Here is a 22,872-nt window from a genome sequence, read left to right as displayed (position 1 = left end):
TCTATACAGAAACTGAAATATAACAATGTACACCTGAAATTTACACAATGTTATAAGCCAATGTGACTTTGATAAAATAATTTTAAAATAAATAATGGCTCTAAAAATCTCTCTGAAATTAGTTAAAGCTCTTTGGGCCATTTGTAGAATGGCCCTTCTCTCTATAAATGAGCATTTTCCCAAATATGGGTTTGAGCATACATTCAAATGTGTTTTTACTCATCTAACAAAACCCCAGCCCACAAGAACTTTATCTTTATGACTCCTTTTTCCTCCTTATCATTATCTTAGGCCCCAGAAGACAGGACTGAATTTCACAGGCAGCTCTGCAATTTGGCATAAAAGAAACAAGGCTAGAAAGTCCACCATAGCTGAGGGTTTTTGCTTGCCCTCAGGCAGGGTTTATTAGCCTTGGGACTATTGACATTTTTGGCTGGACATTTCTTGTTGTGGGCAGCTGTACTGCACACTACAGGATGTTTAGCAGCATTCCTGGCCTCTACCCACTAGATGCCAGGAGCACCCCACTCTCCTCTGAGTTGTGACAACCAAAAGTGCCTCAAGTTATTGCCAAATGTCCCCTGGGGAGGGGGCAACATTGTTCCTGGTTGAGAACCAGCCATAGGAGAAATGAATCTGCTAGCTATTTAGCACACAAACATTCTGTAGGTGTAGACTAATGGAGTCTTTAAGAATGACTGGAAATTCAAAGGGCAAGGATGAGTGAGGGGAAGAAGAATTCAGACTGAGGAACAGTCTGGGTTTTGAAAGAGAACCTATTTTATATGCCTGGCCTTATGGAAACAGAGATTAATAAGATATAGCTCCTGCTCTCAAGGAGCTCACATTTTAGTGGGAGAGGCAACCATTTGAACGATGAGAATACCATGGAGTGAGTGCTATGTCAGAAATATATAAAAGGTGCTATGGGACAGTGGGAGCACAGTGGAGGGGCACCCATATTAGTGGGGTGCAGGGAAGGCTTTCCAGAAGAGATCACATTTGAGCTGAAGAATGAGTAAGCATTAACTTGGAGAAGATAAAGAGAGGATAGAAGAGAAATAAGAGAATTTGGGGTTGGAGGGAAGTGCAAATCATTGAGTTTGGGTAAGTAATGGTTTTCTTTTCCCCAGACATGCTTTTGTTAGAATTAATGACCACTCAGAATAAATCTTTGAACATGTCCTAAAAGTTTTTGGCCTTGCATTATCAACCTCCAAAAAACAAATAAGTCCTAGTCCTGCACTTTGTTTTGGCCATAACCACAAAGGACCCACCCTCAACACAACTCAGTACATTTTTCCCTGGACTGGACTCTCCTCTTAAATCAAACAACAAAACCTGCTATTGAGATCTGTATACAACTCTGCCGCTTCCCCTCCTGACTGTCCTTCTCCCTTCCCCTTACCCACCTTCTCTTTTCAAGAGTATAAGTAGAATGTATAACGAACACTTAGAACTCAATAATACAAATACAGATAACAATTTAAAAATGGACACAGGATTTGAACAGGCATTTCTTCAGAGGAGATATACTAATGGCCAGTAAGTACATGAAAAGATGGTCAACATCATTAGTTATTAGGGAAATGCAAATCAAAACTACAGTGAGATATCACTTCATACCAATGATGTCTATAATCAAAAAACCAATAATAACAAGTGTTATGGAGGATGTGGGTAAATTGGAACCCTTATACATTGCTGGTGGGAATGTAAAATGATGCAGCCACTTTGGAAAGCAGTCTGGCGAGTCCTCAAATGGTTAAACATAGAGTTACCATATGATCCAGCAATTTCACGCCTAAGAATATACACAAGAGATTTGAAAACATATGTTCAAAAAATCCCTCATATTTGAATGTTTATATCAGCATTATTCATAAGAGCCAAAATGTGGAAAAGACCCAAATGTCCATCAGCTGATGAATGGTTAACAAAAATGTGGCATATCCATACAGTGGAACGTTATTCAGCCATAAAAAAGAATGAATAATGATTTGAGCGATGTCACCAAAAATGATGGAGTAGAGAACTCTAGGGCTCCTTGAAAGGCTGTCATTAGCCACTGAATAAAGTCCGAATTCTTTAACATGAGTCACAGGCCTCTGAAGTTCTAATCCCCACTCATCTGTCATGGATTGAATTGTGTCCTCCCCAAAATTCATATGTTGAAGTCCTAGCCCCCCAGTACCTCAGAACGCATCCTAATTTGGAAATTGGGACATTGCACACGTAATTGGTTAAGCAAAGATGAGGTCATTAAGGTGAACCTTAATGCAACATGACTGGTGTCTTTACAAAAAGGGGAAATTTGGACACAAAGACATATGCACAGAGAGAACGCCACGCGAAGATGAATGCAGAGATCAGGGTGATGCTTCTCTAGGCCAAGCAATGCCAAACATTTCCAATAGACCACCAGGAGCTAGGAGAGGGGAATAGATTTTTCCCTATAGCCCTCAGAAAGAACTAACCCTGCAGACACCTTGATCTCAGACATCAAGCCTCCTGAACTGTGAGGCAATAAGTTTCCGTTGTGGAAGCCACTCAGTTTGTGGTGCTTTGCCACGGGAGTCCTAGCAGACTAATATCTCATCTTTCTAGCCTCATCTATGATCACTTTTTCCTTACACTTTATGCTCCAGCAACACCAGCCTCCTTGTACTTCCTTTGTATAGATAGACCTAGAGTTTCTAGCATTTTTTTTTAAAGATTTTATTTTTTCCTTTTTCTCCCCAAAGCCCCTCCGGTACATAGTTGTATATTCTTCGTTGTGGGTCCTTCTAGTTGTGGTATGTGGGACGCTGCCTCAGCGTGGTTTGATGAGCTGTGCCATGTCCGCGCCCAGGATTCGAACCAACGAAACACTGGGCCGCCTGCAGCAGAGCGCGCGAACTTAACCACTCGACCACAGGGCCAGCCCCGAGTTTCTAGCATTTTTGTTTTTGCTTATGCTATTCTTCTGGCTGGAATGCCTTTTTGGTCTAGTTAATTCCTATTCATCCTTTAAGATTCAGAGAAGCTATTACTTTGTCCAGGGACCCTTCACAGACTACTCCCCGCCAAACCAGTGTAAAGTGGCCTTCCTAGGTGCTCCCACATATCCTGTGGCTCTCCCACCCTTGCACTTTCCACACTATATTATAATTTTAGGTTTATAGTTTGCTGCCCCCCCCCATGCAATAAACCATGAACTCCTTGAAGAAAGTCACCAAAATCCCAGTGCCTAGCACAGTATAGTTGCACATAGTGGATGCTAAAACATATCTTTGAATGAAAGGACCTTTTTTCAGTGTTTGTTCATCTTTCTTCCCATAGCACCTAAGTGCTTTGCAATTTATAATGGGTGCTCAGTACATCTTGACCAGTGGTTCTCAACTGAGGACATTTGGCAACATCTGGAGACATTCCTGGTTGTCACTACTGGCATCTAGTGGGTAGAGGCCAGAGATGCTGCTAAACATCCTACAATGCACAGGACAGCCCCCCCACAACAAAGAATTACCTGGTCCAAAATGTCAACAGTGCAAAGGTGGAGAAACCCTGATCTTGATGGAATAAGAAACTGAATCTACTGTTTACACCCTATACTCACTGTAGACCACCAGTGCACTAAATTTGCTTTGTCAGGAAGCCTGCATTTTTGTTGTTTTTTACAAAAGCAAACTGTTACCCAGCAAGAAATGAAGAGTAGCGTCCTGGCATCCAGAATGAAGACTTTGGCAATTAAAAAGTACTTGACCAATAGAAGAACAGATATATAAGTTCCAATATCTTTAGGCCTGGACTGCTCTGTGGCAGTGAAAAGGAATGAAGTAAAGCTGCATATATCAACAGGGATAAATCTCCTAAGCGTGATGTGGAGCGAAGACAGCAAATTGCAGAAGGTACGTAGAGAGTGATACTACCCACACAGAGTACTATATATTGTTTAGGGACAGACACATATGTAGCAAATGTATAAAGACATACAGGAAAACAATCAAGATGAAATCTGGGACAGTGAAAACCTTGGAATGGAGGTGTATACAGAGGGCTTCTATTGTATTGGTAATGCCTTATTTCTTAATCTGGGTAGTGGGCATACCCTTGTTATATTATTTTCTATATATTTAAGTATTTTTGAAATATTTAATACTTTTAAGAAGGAGCAATTGCTCCATACTGAGGCATCCTGTCACTTGCAGCTGAGGAAAATCTCCATCTTATTAGTTTGCACCAGCTGGAACTTCCTCAACATGGCAAAGTTGAACAACTCATTGAAGCCAGTCATTCACTATGGGACAGGAACTTACACACTATACATAGGATAATAACCCATAAGTCCCTGTTTCAATTGCTGCACAGCATGGTGCCTGGGTTTGCTTGCATTGGACCCCTCATGATATTTGGCATAAGAATTTGAGCACCGAATCCTTGTGGCAAACAAGGAGGACCAAACAGAAACGGACAGCAGTTTGCAAAGTACAAAATCTCTGTAAAAAGGCCATGGACTAACTTTGTTTTGGTTCATTGTTTATGTTTGTCTCTGTGTATTTCCAGCTGGTCCAGTGAGACTATCGTAGACTAAAGGACTCAGATTCTCACATCCTCTTTAATGAGGTGGACCTTGGCGAGTGAGAAACTGCATACACAGAAAAACGTGAAAATCATAAAAGAATATCTGGAAATTTTGCTGGAGAATAAGGGGATTTGACTAGTTGTTTTCTAAAGTCCCTTCTAGCTGAGGGTGTTTCCAGCTCCTGCCAAGCACCAACTACAAAGAAGTAGCAGAGAAGAGCTTGGCGTGAGTTTCCACAGGCCACGTTAGGGAGGTGGAACGCATTCAAAGCCTGGGGCTGAGCAGAGAGGCCCCGAGGACTGAGTTGGCAAAGCTAGACAAAACAAAAGGATTTCCTTTCTGCAGTGGCTTCTTCACACTTCAGGCTGCAGACGTATTGAAGGGCTAAAGGATGGGAAAAAAACTCTGGGGAGAGCCCGGGAGCTGAATTTTACTGTTTTGTCTGCTAGAATTAAAATGATTTTTCTCTTTCCTTTTTAAAATTTTCAAAAAAAGATGTCTTCTATTATCCAAGGCATACATGCTCATTATGAGAAAGTTGAAAAATACAGAAAAGTAGGAGGAAAATGAAAAATTCATTTAGTTCAACCACCTAGAGATAGCCACTATTAATATTCTGTGCATTTCTTTCTAGTCTTTTTTCCATGCATATCCCTCCATTTCCATGAATTATTGTGACTATATTTTACATTAAATATTGTATCCTACTTTCAGTTAACATTAAATATAAGCTTTTTCCTGTCATTATAAACTATGTGTAAATATTGGTTTTATTGGCTATATATTATTCCATTGTATGACTATACTATAATTTATTTAACCGTTGAACCATTAGGGTTTTGTTTTTTTTTAGTATTTTATTATTCTAAGTAATACTGGGATTGACATTGTTGTAGAAAAAGTTTGCAAATGTCTCTGTTTCCTTAGGACACATTCATTCATTCATTATACAAATATTAGTGAGGGCCTACTATGTGCCAGGCACTATGCCAGGTGCCAAGTTTCTAACTTGGATGGCATGTTGTCATTTGCCGAGACAGGAAAGGCTGGAGTAGCAGCAAATTTAAGAGAGAAGATGGTGGGTTCAGCTTTAGATGTGCTCAGTTTGAGGTGCCTGCCAGATATCCAAGTGGAGATGTCAAGAAAGCATAAAATTACAGTTGTGGCCATACTGATGGTAATTAAAGCCAAGTGAGTGAAAGACATCCTTTAGGGAGAGAACATAGGTAGCCTAGCCCTGAAAGTGTCTGGCTTTCAGAAGTAAGACGACAGCGTGGAATCTAGAAAGGAGAATGAGGCGAGGGCAAAGGGATAGGAGGAAAACGGAAAGAGTATGGCGTCAGAGAGGCCACAGGAAGACTTTCAAGGAGGAGAAAATGTTAACAGCGTTAAATGTAGCGGAGAGGTCAAGCAAGATAAGGACTGAAAATGCCTTGTTTATTTATTTACTGACAGATTTATTGACACGGAGGTCATCGGTTGGCTATCCTGTTGAGCACAATTTCAGTGGAGTGTTGGTGAAGGAAGCCAAATTGCTGAATGAGAAGTAAGGGAATGGAGATTGCAAACGTACCTGTAAAGTACATTTCCAGTAAATTTGCCCATAAAGAGGAACTGGAGAGTCACCTAGGGTGTAGGGAGGATTTTTATTTTTAAGATGCCAGAGAGTTGAGCATGTTTAATTGCTGACGACAGATGAGAGGGATTGGAGCATGGTTAATGGCTGATGAGAAAGAGAGAGGGAAGGAGAGAGAGAGGGGGAGAGCAATCTACAATTACTAGGTAGATGCAAACATTTGAAAATCTATTGACATACATTGCTCACACGCTTTTGAAAAGGATTTTTAACCAACAGACACTCCCAGCAGCAATGATGAGAGCTCTTGTTTGGTGGCCACTTTGTCATTATTGTTATAAAAACAAACAAACAATGAACCTTTGCCAAAGAATCTCATTATTGTTCTAATTTGCTTTTCTTTGATTACTAGTGAGTTGAATGTTTTAGCCAGTTGTGTTCATATGTGTGAATTTAGTCTTTTTGCCCAAAACGTTTCTATTTTAGACAGACTTTTATTTGCCATAAAAGGCCAAACGCCAAAAGTCAAAGGATCAGAATGGCATCATATTTTATCTTCTCAAACTGTATGGTCTAGAGTCTGCAACCTCTTAGTCACGAAGCCCACTGCACAGGACAGTTTGACAACTTTTGGCTCAGCGGAGCGCCAGAGGCATGTGATTTATCATCTGAGAAAGTGACCACAGATGGAAGTAAAAGGGGGGCCAGGTCTAGTCTTGGATCCCCATCCTCAGTCCTCAAGCTCCCTTTTCTAACTCTGGAGGACATTTCTCCAGTGCCTTAGGGCTGTGGCTCCCAGAGCTCCCCCGGGTGGCGCGGCCCTTCACTAAGGAGCCCGGAGCGCTGTGCGGCCCCTTTAAGAGTGCAGCTCCTCCCCGCTCTAGGGAAAGTTGCAGCTTTTTCCGCCTCCCGGGAGGGTGAACTGGGCCGGCCGCCGGCGACAAGCTGCGGTCTTCGCGGAGTCGAGACCCTCCCCTGGATCCGCAACTGGGACATCTCGCCCGCTCGCGGCACCTGTTGCAGGTGACAGGTAAGTCGGCGACTAGCGACCGCCCCTTCGCTCTGGGTCCAGGGCTCCTCCCTGGCCCCCAGCCACTCTTCGCTGCCCAAGCGCCCCCACCCCTATCATAGGGACCCGCGCCCCCCACCCCGGCCCCCGCCCTCCCGCTCTTTCCTGCTGCCCCGCTCCAGCTGACCACCCGGCCCTCTGCCCTGTCCGCCTCTCCGGACCGCACCCCCCGCTCGTGGACTCCGTCTGCTCGGGCCGGTCCCTCCCCGCCACTTTGCTTTCCCCCGGGCCTCTTCTGGCCCTTTCCCTGGCCCACGCGTCGCTGGCGCGGGCTGTGCCCCTCTGAGCTCTGCCTCTTCCCTGCCTCGCCTCGCGCCTGCGGCCGGCTTTTCCCGCCTGCCTGCCAAGCAGGGGTAGCCCGAGGGCTGGCCCCGGGGGCGTGGGCGGCCGGGCTCCTGCGGGCGCTGCGCCCTCGGAGGCGTCCAGTCCCCTTTCCGGCGGGTCCGCTCACCGCGCCGGGGCCGGCGCGCGGGGGCTCGGCCGCGCTGCTTCCGGACCTCGACGGCGCTGTCGGCTTCCCTGGCCTCGCTCTGCCCGCCTCAGGTAAGGGCTGGAGGCCGCCTGGCCCCGAGTCCTGCCTCAGTGGACTCCCTCTGCGCTTGGGACGGGGGCCGGCTGTGCTCGGGAGCTGTATCTTGCCACCCTTCGGGCAGCCTGCGGGGATTGGCTCCTGGAGGGGCGTCCCCAGAGCCCTCAGAAGGGGCCCAGAACGCTCTGTGTTTTGTGATCGTTTGCAAAGGGGCAGAAAGATGTTCCTCCAGCCCTTAACGTTGCATGAGATGGTTGGGTTTTTTGGTAGTGAAACCATTTGGTTAGAATTCTGGCGACTTGAATAGGTGGTCTGTTTCTCATTAACTAACATTTTCTTTCCCCAGTACCCTGCCTTTTCAGGACCAGAGGACCTAGCATTCCAGAATACTGCTTTTGGCAGAGTTGACCCCAGACGTTGTACATTTGGGACAGAAGTTAGTCTTCAGTACATCCTGGACCTCCTATTTTTAACTGGCTTGTTTTCTGCTCTTTCAGCTCCCTACCCTCACCCCTCATAAACCCATTAATATTAAGGTTTTAATGACCTAATGTGTTTACCGCTAGTCTGTGGAGAGAGCAATGTTTAATGCAAAGAGTTGAGTCCCTGATGAAATTTTTTGTCATAGTGGTAGTTGTTGTTTTAGCACCTGCTGGAAATCCTAGTAGAAAAAGACCACTAACTTCGCTTGTGAGACTGTCCCTGGCAGGACGTGAACATTTCTGGTAAGGTAATTTGAGGTGCCTCACTCTAGGTCCAGGTAGTGAAGTGAAGTTTGGAGGCCTGTTCAGGCATAATCTGTGCGGTAGGTAGCTTTCTGGTTGATGCTCTCTGAGCTTTTCCCCTTAAAGGCTGCTACTCATAATGGTTGTAAGAATCCATTGAGCCGGGCGCTGCGAAAAATTCTATACGTAGTTATGTCGTATAATCCTCATGGTAGCTCTATGCACTATAATTATAATCATGTTATGATGAAAAGGAGATTCTGAGAGGTTAAGTGCCTTGCCCCAAATCACCCGACTGGTGAGGGGCAGAGCTGGGCCATCTGACTCCAGGACTTGTGTTCTTATCCCCTGTCACACCACCTGTGCTGTCTTAGATGTTAGGAACACTAAGTAGCTCACGGGTGAGGACTAAGTGATTAAAAATTTCTCTTTTGAGGGCTGGCCGGTGGGTGGCGCAGAGGTTAAGTTTGCACGTTCCGCTTTGGCGGCCCGGGGTTAGCTGGTTCAGATCCCGGGTGCGGACATGGCACCGCTTTGCAAAAGCCATGCTGTGGTGGGCATCCCACGTATAAAGTAGAGGAAGATGGGCACAGATGTTAGCTCAGGGCCAGTCTTCCTCAGCAAAAAGAGGAGGATTGGCGGTAGTTAGCTCAGGGCTAATCTTCCTCAAAAAAAAAATTTTTTCCCTTCCGAGCTGAAGCATAAGTTTTGGTCCTTGACGCCACCTCAGATGCACTGCGGAGGCTTTGGACCACTTACCTCACTGGTATCTTATCCACTTCCCCACTTTACTTCCCACATGGGCCAATTGCCACGTTGCCACTATAGGTACACACCCCTGAATGTACCCGCTGAGTGAAACCTCTGGGGCTCTCAGCTCAGTAGTAATTGTCCTGGAGCTAAGAGAGTGTAGCTTTGGATTCCAGGGATGTGTGGCTGACTCAACGCCTTCCTTTCCTGCTGGCTAGGGGAGAAATGAGAGTGTGGGAAGTGATAAGGATTTCCCAGCAGCCAGACCAGACAGCCTGAGGGTGAGTGTGTGCTGGGGATAGATGGAGTACCTTAAGCAGGGACAGTCCAGGAGAAAATGTCCTCCCTGATCCCATTTCTGGGCCTTTGCTCAAGCTGCCTCCCCCCCTTTTTTCCTGAAAAGATAACTTGCTGCTCAGACTCACTCCCCTACCATTATTTCCTATTCATCTCCTGAAGTCACCTCCTTTGGGACAACCTTACTAAACACGATTCCTTCTCTTAAGCAGAATTACCAGTTATCCTGTGTCCTAAAGCACTTTACTTACACCTTAGGAAAGCCCTTAACACCACTCTTAGTTGTTTTTCCACCTGCCTTCCCTAACTACCCTATTTAAACTTGCAACCCCTTCCCTGAACGTTCCATATGCCTCTCCTCTACTATGTTACTCCAGTGTAACGTACTGTGTATTTTATTCATCTTTCTTCCTTATTGTCTGTTCCTCTTCCCCCTCCATAATGTAAATTCCATGTGGGCAAGGATTTCTGTCTGTTTTATTCACCAGTGGACCCCAGCACTCAAAACAGAGGCTGGCACATCGTAAGTGCTTACTAATATGTGTTAAATGAATTAATGAATGACTTTACCGTTCTACGAATTGGCCATCTTTTGTGATCTCCTGGACCTGAAACCAAGTGTCCCCAGTCTGTCACCCTACACCTGTGAGGTTGCCTCAGGCCCACTTCTCAGCCAGCTTTCCTTCTACTGAGTTTTGCTTTGAGATTGCATTCCTGATGACACCTTTGACCTAGTTGGAAGTACTTCCTCTCTCTTTTTTTAAGGCATGAGACTCTGAATGAAAACTTCTAAAGTTTAAAGTGGGAGTGTAAAGATGCTGTGCTTCTTGCGGGTAGGAAGGGGGCTGCCCTGAGAGGAGGGGGTGTGGATTGTCAGATGTTTTGAGGCATTTTAGGCATTTGGTATAAGTGTAAGTAAGAAGCTGGAGAAAGTTACCGTGCACTAGGGGAGTGAACAGCCCAAAAGGATAAAAGATGCCGCCAATTAAGCTTCTGACCGCAAGTCACCCTTAGCCTTTTAGGCATGAGGTAGTTATCGGATTATGAATTTTATGAAAAAGCCATTGCTGAGTGCTACTTGGTAGTACTTGACTAGTTTTATACTAGGAGAATTGTGCCGTGTGAGGAAACCACTATGTAGCATAAAAGAAAAAAAGCACTATTCTGTTTAAAGGTTTAAATGTATTTTGAAATATTCAGAAAGAAAAAAAGGCTACAAGCCCTTAAAAGATAGGCTTGGAAGGAGCTGGGCCCTTGTTACGGTGGTAAATATGTGATTCTCCACCATTTGATGTATGTTGACTTCTTTGAAACTGGAGTTTGTACAAAACACTTCTACTCAGCCCCCTCTTCTACTGAATTTATCTCCCCAACTTCTGAACGTTGGAGTGACGCAGGGCTCAGTGCACGGACTTTTCTCCATCCAGAATCTTCCTAGAAGCACTCCTCCAGCCCCATGGCTTTAAATACCATCTGTCTATACACTTGATCACTCCCACCTTTATGTCTCTGACCCAAGCCTTTCTTCTAAGCTGCAGCCTGTTGTATCCAATGGCCTATTCGATGTCTCTCTTGGATGTCAGATAGACCTCTCAAACGTAACATGGCCAAACAGGACTCCTGATTCCTTTCACATCCCCAGCCCCTTCCCTCGGCCTCCCTTATGTCAGTAAAATAGAACCACCATCCATTCAGTTGCTCAAACCAAGAGCCTAGGGTCACCCTTGATTCCTCTCTTTCACTCCCCCCATCCAATTCGTCAGCAAGTCCTGTTGACCTGAGCTTCCAACTGTGTCACATTCTGCCACGTGTCTCCATCTCCTCTGCCTATCCCTCTAGTCCAAGCCACCACAGGTTGCAAAGCATATCTTTGTACAATGCTTGAGGATGGATATAGATATAGCTGTACACACACACAGTTCTGTGGGATAGCTTTCTAGTGGGAGAATTGTTGGGTCAAAGGATATGTACACTAAAAAATGTGAATAGGCACCGCCAAAGTGACATCCAAGAGGGTTTAACTCTCTCTGTTGAGACTGCTTTTCCTCATGCCCTTGCTGAGGATAGACAGTCTTTTTAATTTTTGTCAGTGTGATAGGGGAAAAATAATACTGAACTGATGTAACTTGCATTCTCTGATCACTGAACACTGAGTGAGGCTCAGTATCTTTTCATGTGTGTTAACTAGTTGTATTTTTCCTGACACTTGCTCCTTACTATCCTTTGCACATTTTCCTTTTGGGTTATGTGTTTAGTTTGTTTATAAGAACACTATTTATTAGGGATATTTACCCTTTGCCTGTTATATAGTGCAAGTTTTTTCCCCTCTCATCTGTCATATGTCATAACTTTGTTCATGATGTGTACCCCTCTTGTAATAAGATAAAACATACTATAAAACATTTAAAAAACACGTTCATTAGATTTGGCAATTAGGAGGTCAGTGACGACATCAGTGCAGCAGGAGGAGAGAAGGCAGATTGTAGAGGGTTGAGGAGTAAGCATGGAGAAGGACTGATGAGGAGTATGGTATACCCTTTGAAGAGGCTTGACTATGGCTCTGATGGGAAGGAGAGAGTGTTTCTGATAGACAGTAGGGCACAGGGGACAAGAACATGTTGTTAATTTTGTTTTGTTTTAAATATGGGAGAGAGATGAGCCCATGTGTGTGTAGATGGCACAGAGCTTGATGAGGCACGGTCACAGAGGAGGCAGGAGTATGGGGGCTCCAGAGTGAAAGAGGTAAAAAGACTGGCCTTCCAGAAAGGGAGGTAGCTCTTCCATTGAGACAGGAGGGAAAGAGGGCAGGACTGGTGAAGCTGTGAAGAAGGCAGGAGCTATGGAAGCACAGGATTTTGAGGGCGGTCCCATCTGACAAGAGCAGTGAGGCATTGGAATAGCGTTTGAGAGGGATGAAAAGAGGAGCTCTTTAGAGGCATACCATCCAGCTTGCCACATCACAGTGAGCCAGGAAAGGCTTGGGTACCTTGAATTTGTCTCTGCCCCAAGTCCCAGAACCCTGTATCCATTCTCTTCTGTGGCACTCATCAGCCCAGGTGTAGAAACAAGGTAGACAATCTAGTTTGGGGGATCTTTCTGGGTGGCTGGGACAGAAAGATAAGAAGGCAGGAGATTGGACAGTGCTGGTGTAATAGTTGAAGTGATGGACCACAGTGGCTTTCATATCTGTGACTATCTAAACCTACCTTGAACTTGAATAATTCTTAAGAATTGGAAAATTTCCATGGTGTCTACACTATTATTGTTTGTAGCTCTCTCAATTCAGGAATCAGAATAGTTTTAGTATCAATGTCTTTAAACTGTTGCTTTCAGCTTGTCAGAAAGCACTGGTTGATTTACTGAGGGCCTACAATATGCCAGTTTCTAGGCTAGGTAGTGGAGAAGATAGACGCTGGCCTGTTTTTCATGAGACTTATCTCAGCAGGGGAGGTATATGTTAAACAGTGTATCACGTAATCAATGATTTAATTGCAATTGTGATAAGTTCTATGAAGTTCAGCTTTTTAGAAATCAAATCATCCCATTGCTTTCTCCAACATCTTTTACCAATTTACATTTGCCAACAAAGTATGAGTACCTCTTTTGTCTTCCGTTTTTAAAATTGAATATTCTCTTTTTAAAAGTTTGCTGAATTGATAAGCAAACATAAAATATCTTTATTACCAGTAAGAGGGAAACTTTTTCTTTTTTACGTCTATTGGCCATTTGATCCTCCTCCTTCAAGAATTATCTGTTCATGCTGTTTGTCTGTTGGTTATTTTCCTCTCCTTGTTTTTAGTAGAGCTCTCTTTCCATGTTTAAAACCATGAAGCACCCCCCCTCTCTCCTCTCTTAACTCTGGAAACACTAAAATATATTTTACCCAGTCTCTGGCCATTCTTTTTTGATCTCCTTTGAACTTGTTTTTTTACCTACTTTGGAAATATTGGTCTGCTTAGGAATCTGACTACATTTTTATTATTTGACCAAATAAACGATAACATTCAAGTCTTCTGTTCTGCTCTGCACATCCCATTCCCCTGAGGTAACAATATTAAATTTGTATCTCTTTCCAGAAATTTTCCATGCATACATAAAATATTTCCTTCTTTCCTTCCATCCATCCATCCATCTATCCTTCCATCCTGTCTGCACTTATATGTTAAAAAATACAAATGGAATAATAATATATATGTTTTGCAATGTATTTTTTACTTAGTATTTGTGGCAAGCTTTCAATATATAGAGCTACTTCTTTCTTTTTAATAGCAATATAGTATTCCATTATATGTATGTACCATAATTTATTTAATCAGTTTCCTTTTGATAGATATTTAAATTATTGTATAATTTTTTTGCTGGTTCACACACTGAGCATCCTTATGATATATATTTGTGCGTCTACTTGAATATCAGTAGGATAAGTTTTTCAAAATGGAATGTCTCCATTAAAAAATGGTCAGTGGTGCTGAAGATTCAGGGAAGTCTAGGAAGATAAAGACTGGGAACTGTCCATTGGATTTAGGAGGTTCTTGGTGACTTTAATGAGAGCAATTTCGGGGAGGGAGTGTGGTGAGTTGAGAAATGACTGGGGAGATGAGGAAGTGGAGGCAGCGAATATGGACAATTCCTTGGAGAAATTTGGCTCTGAAGAGCAGAGAGAGGGTGGTTAGGGGAAGGGTTGCAATCCAGAGAAGCTTTTTTTTTTTTTTTAAATTTAGGAGACATTTAGATGTCTTTAAAGGCTGATGGGAAGGAAGGGATAATTGTAGAGGTAAGTCCTTACAGGGAAAAGTCCTTATGCCAGCCGGGAGAGGATCCACAGTGAGGTCGAGGGATTACCCTTAAACAAGAGGAAGGACATTACGGTAGGGAAGAACAAAAAGTGAACAGATATAGATGGAAATAAAGCTTATAGATTTGGTGGCAGGAAGTTGTCTGAGGGCACTTATATTTATGATGTAAGAGGAAAGGTCATCTCTTAGAGCAGGAGTTGAGGTGGGGCAAGGTTTGGGTTGAAGATTGGAGGTGCTTGAGGAAGGTTTGAAATAGTTATCGTGGCAGACAGGAGAGCAAGCTAGGACAAGGGAGGCATAGCTGGAGTGTCAGGCAGTGTTGAGGTGAGCTTGGTGACCAAGAATTCACGTTCATAATCATCTACCAGGTTGTGATTTTTTTCTCCAGTACATCTCGGTCTCAGTGCAGGCATAAAGCACAACAGTTGGGCTCCTGCAGGGTTATGTTTTTATCAGATATTTGAGTGAAAATGGGTTTGTTAAAGATATTGACAAGAGTGCAGTTGAAACAGTAGAATTCAAACTGTCTAGGAAAGGAGTGGACAGGAAGGAGCTGACAGGGTGAAAGCAGACGGGTCTGTGGAAGACTCTCTCCCCCCATGAGGTCTGAGAACTGATGTGGGGCTTGGGAAAGTCACTGAGTGGACAGGCGAGGGGGTTGTAGTCAGAGTGGAGCATGTGAATTAATGATATCAAAAGTGGAGAAGTCCTGGGTGATAAGGTCTTGGGTATGGCTAAATATGGTAAATGGTATGTTTGATGCCAGCTCATTCTTTTAACAAATATTTATCATGTGCATCTTATGTACCAGACAGTGCTCTAGACACTGACGTACAGACATGAACAAAACACAGCCCCTTCTCTCAGACAGCTTTCTGTCTAGTGGGGGAGATTATTCATTTTCATAAAGTAAAAGGGCATGCTCATTGATATGCTGATTACTGAATGTTTAGTTCTGTTTAGAACTAATAATAATGCCAAGGCCAAATATTTACATCTATGGGGCTAGGAAAGTCCATCTAGACATTTCGAATGTCTTGCTTTATTGTAAGGTATATTAAGTGAATTATGAAAATTCATACCTCTTCTCCCTTTAGAACTTTTTATGGTGCTTTCATATGCTGTGTCAGAATTGAACATAAAACAAATGCATACATACGTGATTTGGACATTTTAGCAGTTTTAAATTTTTTATGCTTTAGTGTTTTATTAATATTAGGACATTGCTCCTGGCTGTAGACCAGATGTTGGTAATGCATGTACTAATCTTGTTCTGGGGATTTGATGTAACGTGTAAAGCAATTATGGTGAAGCAGTTTAGGAGGGAAAGAGGGCTTGCAGTACGTTAATATTTTACCTTTATTTTATATTCTACAATTTATACCTACTCTTTTGTGTACATATACTCATGCATATATTCATTAAAATTTTATTTGGAAGAAATTAACATATATTTTATGTCTTATAGGGCTTAAATAACACCTTAAAATTATCTGCCACATATATAGCTCAATTTAAGTTCAACCACACGTTATTTGATTGTGTTTAAGGTTTCTGTGGCCATAGCTACATCACAGCGTCCCTAAAATTAAAAAAGACACCAAATGCATGAAATCACAGTTACGTGTGAAGATGGGCTGGATTAGTCACAAACCATCATGATTTCTCATTTACGGGGACTGCGTGGGTGATTTTCAGGTGATGTGGCCTACAAGAAATATTAGATGCTAGCTAGAGTTCAGTGTAGAAATCCCCACCATCTGTGACCCTGACAGGAGAAGAGGGTCTTCCCTGCGGAGGTGCTGGTTTATCAAAGCTTGTTGACTAAGGAAGGATAATGGTGTTCCATCTGGTGATGAGGCCTATTGAAAAATGACAATGTGTCTGCTCTCACCAGACTTTAAAAAAATTGTTTTATGCATATAAATGACCTGGATTTAAAATATTCTGTACCTTTAGTGGAGGATTTTCTGTCTTTTTAAGCTTTTGGGCTGCTAAAGAAAGGAACTTTGGCAGAGAAGAGGAGAAACTGGCCATCTTTCACCCCATCGAGCTCATGCGGCTCTTGTGAGCCTGCCTGGCTCACGTGAGAGGAAGCCCCAAGTCTAGGTCTTGCAAGCTGGAAAGCCAAATGGGATTTGTCTTAATATACGCATTTCCCCTGTTGCCAAGGGGGGTTTTGGGCACATGGTCTCGTTTTTATGATCTTTTCTACTTACCTCCATGTACCACATTTGTGGAGATCTGCCTTCTAGGAATGGTGGTAGGTTCAAGATGCCTGGAGTTGCTGAGGAGGAGGAAAAAAGTGTGAAATAGGAAAATAAGACCACATTTTCATGTATCCAAAGAACCACTCTGCAGGAGAAATATATATATTAAGACATCCAGCTTCCCTCTAGGACTTACTTTAGAGAAGCATGTATCATTTTAAGTGGGAATTTCCTCAAACCATTTATGAACGGAATTTGGTGGTATTTGAAAGGCAGTCATGTGGATTTAATCTGGAGGAAAGTCCCCATCTGTGATTCTGAGAGCTAACAAAAGAGATTATATTTTAGTTACTCTCCCCTTTACGCTCCTACCATCGTTCAGAAGGGATGTCTGTCCTGGATGCAGAGAAGGGGTCCTTTCGCATGTGTAGAGTTGCTCTGAGCCTGTTACACCTTGCATGGGGAGGTCAGGGAACTGAGGTGGTAAACTGGACCGAGGGCCTCTCCAACATTCATCTGTTATTAGCTGAGGACTTTTAAAAAACTCTACCTCTGGTTCCTGAGGGTAGGATGTCCCCCTTTCCAAATATTACCATGTACGAGCAACATTATCAGAATAGTAAGAGACCGTATAGCGTAGTGGGTAAGAGCTCAGGCTCTGGTACCAGACTGCCAGGGTTCAGAAACCAGACTGTCACTTATAGGGTGTATGACCTTGGGCAAGTGATTTGTTCGACGTGTGCTTTAGTTTCCTCTTTGGTACAATGTGGTAGTATAGTACCTACCTCAAAATATGGTTGTGAGAACTAAATGACTCCATGTACATAAAATGCTTAGAAAAGTGCCTGGTCCATAGTAAGCATTATGGAAGTGTTAACTGCTCTCATCATCATCATCATCATCTTCTTTATCTTCATCAGTTGGTGCATATCTTAAAAGGAGCTAAAACTGCAAAATGCCTCAGTACATTTAAACTCCACTTTTGTAGAACCTATTTTGAAAAAGATCGTGGCGGGCAAAAGAACCTTAGTGCAAAACCAAAATCAGAATCTTGTAAAATTGAGAGCTAGTTATAGATTTCTCATTGTTAGGGGAAAGTAAAAAACTACTCGGCTACCAATAACACTTTTGAGAATGGCCCCCGGTGTTGGCAGGCCTGGGCATGTTGTGTGCAGTGTGCTTGTGCTCCCTGGGAGGGCTGGTGCGGATCTAGACCCCACCGGCCCCTGGGAACCTCAGCTGCCCTTTGGTTTTGGAGTCTTGATTCTGACGACACTACTTTGTCCCCGCTCTTGTTTGCCTTGTTTTTGATCCTGTTTTTTAAATGTATGCTGTTTTGTGATGTTTTATGTATCTTTGTAAGTCACTTTAAGTCCTGTCTGGAACAGTGTATAAATAAATATCTTTTAAACCGATCATATCAAGTTACTAACATATGCTTAATATTTATGTTTGTCAGCCTACCTCCATGCAGAGAGGTTACGGTGACTTTCCATCTGGGCAAGACTACTGATTAGATTTCTCAAATTTCATAGCAAGAAATCAAAACAGCCATATGCTTATATGTTTTCCAAAGCATATGGTTAATAATAATTAAAACTAAACAGGTACCAGGATTAGGTGTTTATCCTAGATCAGGCATGATGTTATGCCCTTTACACACGATGTCTCCTTGAATCTTTACAGCCTTAGGCAGGAGCTCTTATTTTTAATCACCATTCTTTACAAATGGGGAAACTGAGACTCAGGGAGGCCGAAGGTCACATAGCTAAAAAGTAGTGAAGCTATAATTTGAAGCCCAGTAGTCTGGCCCCAGATCCAGTGCTCGTAGGCACTATTCGCTGCTATCCTGCTCTTAATTAGGAATTGAGTACATCAGAACCCCGAGTCCTAGTAGAAGAGGCTGTTCTGTGTTAAAGAACAGTCACAGGTCCTGTAGATTTTACCTCAGTGTTATGTCTTCAATATGCCCCTTTCCATCTCTACCACCACTGCCCTCTACTCTGGGCTCTCATCGTCTTCCCCCTGGATTTATACCACTGCCTCCTCAAATCTATATTCTGCGTAACTGTCAGAGTGATTTAACAAGTCCTCGCCTTACCTAAAACTCTTCAATGGTTCCCATGGTCAGTGGCTAATTATCCATGTTTCTGAGCATAGCATATGAAGCCCCTTCTCCCACGTGGTATGATCCCCACCTGCCTCTTCCACAGCCTCCCTTACAATTTACTGTCCAGGATCACTGCACTCTTGCCCATACCACGTTGCTTCATGCCTCCATGCTTTTGTAAATGCTGTGCGCCCTACCTGGTTAACCAGCTGGTACACATTATTTACAACCAGTTCATGTGCTGCTGTTGGTGTCTCTTTCTAGACCCCTTTCCACAAGTTGGAGGAGGTGCCCCACCTTGGTATTCTCATAATACCCTGTGAGTGTATTTCTTTGATTAACATGTTCATTTATGATTATCCATTTAAGTATCTCCTTCAATAAATTGTGAACTCTTTGTGGTCAGGGACTACGCATTCTTCTTTTATCCTTAGCCAGATAGCACAGCACTTAGCACATAGTTGGCCCTCCTAACCAGTGAGCATTCTGTAAACAGTACAGAATACAGAGCTCCAAGTCAGGGAAAGAAGTAGGATTTTGAAGGCCTCAAAGCACACATTCAGAGATAACTACCGGGACAGCAGAGGGAGGTCTCACAGAAGAATCTTTGGGGCTAGATATATTTACATTATTTAATCCAGGAGCCAGAAGGGGCTTGGGGGGTTGGGAGTGGGGGTCTATATCCAAAGACAACTTGGAAAGATGTGAGAAACCAGACTTGGCAGCTTTGCAGTTGAAGCTTTTACCTTAAATTTGTCTGAGTGGCCTTGACTGGATATAACACACATTTTAATAAACAAATTTAGAGTTGCTTTCTTGGAGGGGCATCACCCTAAAATTGAAAGGAACAGTTGATAAAATAACCAACACAGCACCCCAATGTAAACATTTTCTTGACTGTAAGCAATGTGGCATGCTCACTCAGTTGTTACCAACCAAAAAGATGTTACCAGTTGGTACCTTTGGGCATAGGTGGCTGGATCCAAATAAGGGGATTTAGGGGAGCCCTGCATCCCTGGAAGCTTTCTTTTCTACATGGAGTCTTTTTAATTTTTTTTTGTTTTGGAAGATTAGCCCTGAGCTAACTGCTGCCAGTCCTCTTCTTTTTTCTGAGGAAGACTGGCCCTGAGCTAACATCCGTGCCCATCTCCTCTATTTTATATGTGGGACGTCTGCCGCAGCATGGCTTGATAAGCGGTGCCACGTCTGCACCAGGATCCGAACAGGTGAACCCTGGGCTGCTGAAAGGGAACGTACGCACTTAACTGCTGCGCCACCTGGCTGGCCCCTTTTTAAATTTTTTTGTAAGTTCTGCAGACTCACCGCATAACCTGTTTTGGTTTCCTTTTTCTGTACTCTACAATCCACTCTCTCCCCTTTAGATTTTCAAATAATTAGTTTTTTTTTTTTCCAAAGGAGGCTGGATTTTGCTAGCCTATGGGGCTGTGCTTCATCTCTGTTTTGGAAATCCATACTTATAATAGGTGTTAATTCTGACAGTGCTTTATATTGGTCTGCTTCAGATACTGTAATTGTCCTGGTCACAATTAGTTAATAGAGCCCACTTTGGAATGTACTTTATGGTAGTACAAATCCTTATTCATTGTGTTGTCCCGCTTGCATCAGGACAACTGCATTACAGTCATTAGAATGGCTTATTCTTTCCTAATTAACATACATCGTAACTATATCTAAGCAGAATCATGATAACATATGGTGATTTGTTAGAATGGTTTCCCTTCACCCTCCTTTAAGCAAAGGGTTTCCCAACTTCTTTGATCACTCTCCCTTACCACCAAAAATTTTCATCACCCCTAATGTACACGTTTATTTATAAACTGTATATTTACTGCTGTACTATTATATATTATAAAGTATTCACAAAAGTGAAATAGAGAAGGATGAGATGAAATAAACACTTTAAAATTAATTTTAATATTTATTAATGGTTTAATAACCTTTGCTCTCATTTTGGTGAGAGCAATGATGTTAAGTGTGCTTCATTTAAACAAAATCTTGGTGTATAGCAGTGATATTGTGTGCTTCGTTTAAACAAAATTTTGGTTTATGATACAGCTACTTGAAGGTTTCATTCTGAGTTCTGTTTATTTTTTTAATTTATTTATTTTTATAAAGATTGGCACCTGAGCTATTATCTGTTGCCAGTCTTCTTTTTTTAAAATTCTTCTTCTCCAGAAAGCCCCCCAGTACGTAGTTGTATATTCTAGTTGCAGGTCCTTTTAGTTGAGCTATATGGGACGCCACCTCATCACGGCTTGGAGCGGTGCTAGGTCCACCCCCAGGATCCGAACCAGTGAAGCCCTGGGCCGCCCAGGCAGAGCACGCGAACTTAACCACTCGGCCACAGGGCCAGCCCCTCTGTTTATTTTTATACTTGATTTTAGTGACTGTCATAGCTGAAAAAGAAACTTCACAAAACATATACATCTAAAAATAAAAGAAGTACATCATTAGATGTACTTACTAAATAATGGTACTCATATTATAATTCTGGGAAGCAATTATACAAATGTTTTAGTGCTAGTCCATCTTCCTTGCTCTGAGCATGCTGACTTTTCACATTTTTAACAAGTAGAACAAAACTTACTGAAATTCTTCATTTGGATGAGTTGGAAGGTAAAACATATCTTTTAGGCAACAAAATAATAATGGAAACTTTTGTTTTAGATTCCACATATAAGTGAGATCATACGGTGTTTGTCTTTCTCTGACTGACTTATGTCACTTAGTATAAAAAACCAAGCTCACAGATAGAGAGAACTGATTGGTGCTTGCCAGAAGTGGTGGGTGGGGAGTTGGGAGGTGGGCAAAATATGTGAAGGTGGTCAAAAAGTACAAACTTCCAGTTATAAAATAAGTAAGTCATGGGGATGTAATGTACAACATGGCTACTATGGTTAATAATACCGTATTGCATATTTGAAAGTTGCTGAGAGAATAAATCTTAAAAGTTCTCATGACAAGAAAAAATTCTGTATGTGTGGTGACGGATGTTAACTAGACTTTTGTGGTTATTCTTTCACAATATATACAAATATTGAATCGTTGTGTGGTACACTTGAAACTAGTATGATGTTGTATGTAAATTATACCTTAATAGAAAAAGTAATAATGGAAACATTTTCAAATCTACTGTGTATTATTTATTCTCTATTAAAAAAAACCCCTTTGACATAAAACATTTTACTGTTTGAATGTATTTAAGGTCTCCTACTGTCCTGTAGGTTTTCTGGGATTGTAAAACTTCTGATTACAAGAAGGTTTAGTTACATTTAAACTTAAAAGTTAAAAAAAATTTTGTTGAGGTGTACTTTACATACAGTAAACTGTGCATATTTAAAGTATGCAGTTGATAAATTTTGACATCTGTATAACCATAAAACCATTACGAAAATCAAGATAGTAAACATATCTATCACCTTCAAAAGTTTCCTTGTACTATTTTGTAATCCTTCCTTCCTGTCCCTCACTGTGTCCTACCCCCACATCTTTCAAAGGGCAGAAGTTTTTGATTTTAATAAAGTCTCATTTCTCAAGTTCTGGATCATGTTTTAGGTGTCATATCTAAGAAATCTTTAGATTTTTTTGCATATGGATATCCAGCACCATTTGTTGAAAAGACTATCATTTCTCCACTGAATTCCCTTACACTTTTATCAAAAGTCAGGTGACTGTAAGCATAAGGATTTATTTCTGAACTCTTTCTGTTCCATTGATCTATTGTCTATCTGTATGCCACTACGGCACCCACTTGACTACTGTAGATTATGATAAGTCTTGAAATCAGGTTAAGTTTTCCAACTTGGTTTTACAGATGTTTGAACCTCACAATATGTTGTAATTTTTTTTTGCTCTAAACAGTCGATTATATTTTTAAAGGAGATTTAAATAATAAAAAAAAAACTTTACCCACATAGTTATCATTCTATGTGCTCTCCCTTCCTTTTTGTAGACTCATATTTCTATCTGGTATTATTTTTCTTCTGCCTAAATGACTTCCTTTAACATATTTTATAGTACAGATCTGCTGTTGATTAATTTTTTCAACTTTTGCATGTTTGAAAGTCTTAATTTCACCTCTATTTTTGAATGATATTTCACTGGGTTTAGAATTCTAGGTTGACAGATTTTTTTTCTTTCCATATTTTAGGGATGTTCCACTCTTTTCTCATTTGCATTGTTTCCAATGATAAATTTACTTTCATCATTATCTTTGTTCCTCTGT

At 42.1% G+C, this 22,872-nt stretch overlaps 1 protein-coding gene across 6 annotated transcripts in view; it reads left to right on the top strand.

Moving 5' to 3' along the window:
- Positions 1-7,022: 7,022 nt before the first annotated feature.
- SYTL4 (synaptotagmin like 4) overlaps positions 7,023-22,872 on the top strand; it is a 47,851-nt gene continuing 32,001 nt past the window's right edge. For 4 of the 6 annotated variants that reach the window (XM_014829971.3, XM_014829970.3, XM_014829969.3 and 1 more), the window contains exon 1: positions 7,023-7,170. The gene's annotated coding sequence lies outside the window, so the exon portion shown is untranslated. Of the gene's footprint in view, positions 7,171-8,084; positions 8,175-22,872 lie in introns of all 6 variants that reach the window. The other 2 variants (XM_070502014.1, XM_044763051.2) reach the window with 2 other exon arrangements.

Source organism: Equus asinus, chromosome X, assembly GCF_041296235.1.
Source record: "Equus asinus isolate D_3611 breed Donkey chromosome X, EquAss-T2T_v2, whole genome shotgun sequence".
Lineage (NCBI taxonomy): Eukaryota > Metazoa > Chordata > Mammalia > Perissodactyla > Equidae > Equus > Equus asinus.
The sequence above is the reverse complement of the archived record's forward strand: the minus strand, read 5'-3'. Positions and strand labels throughout refer to the sequence as shown.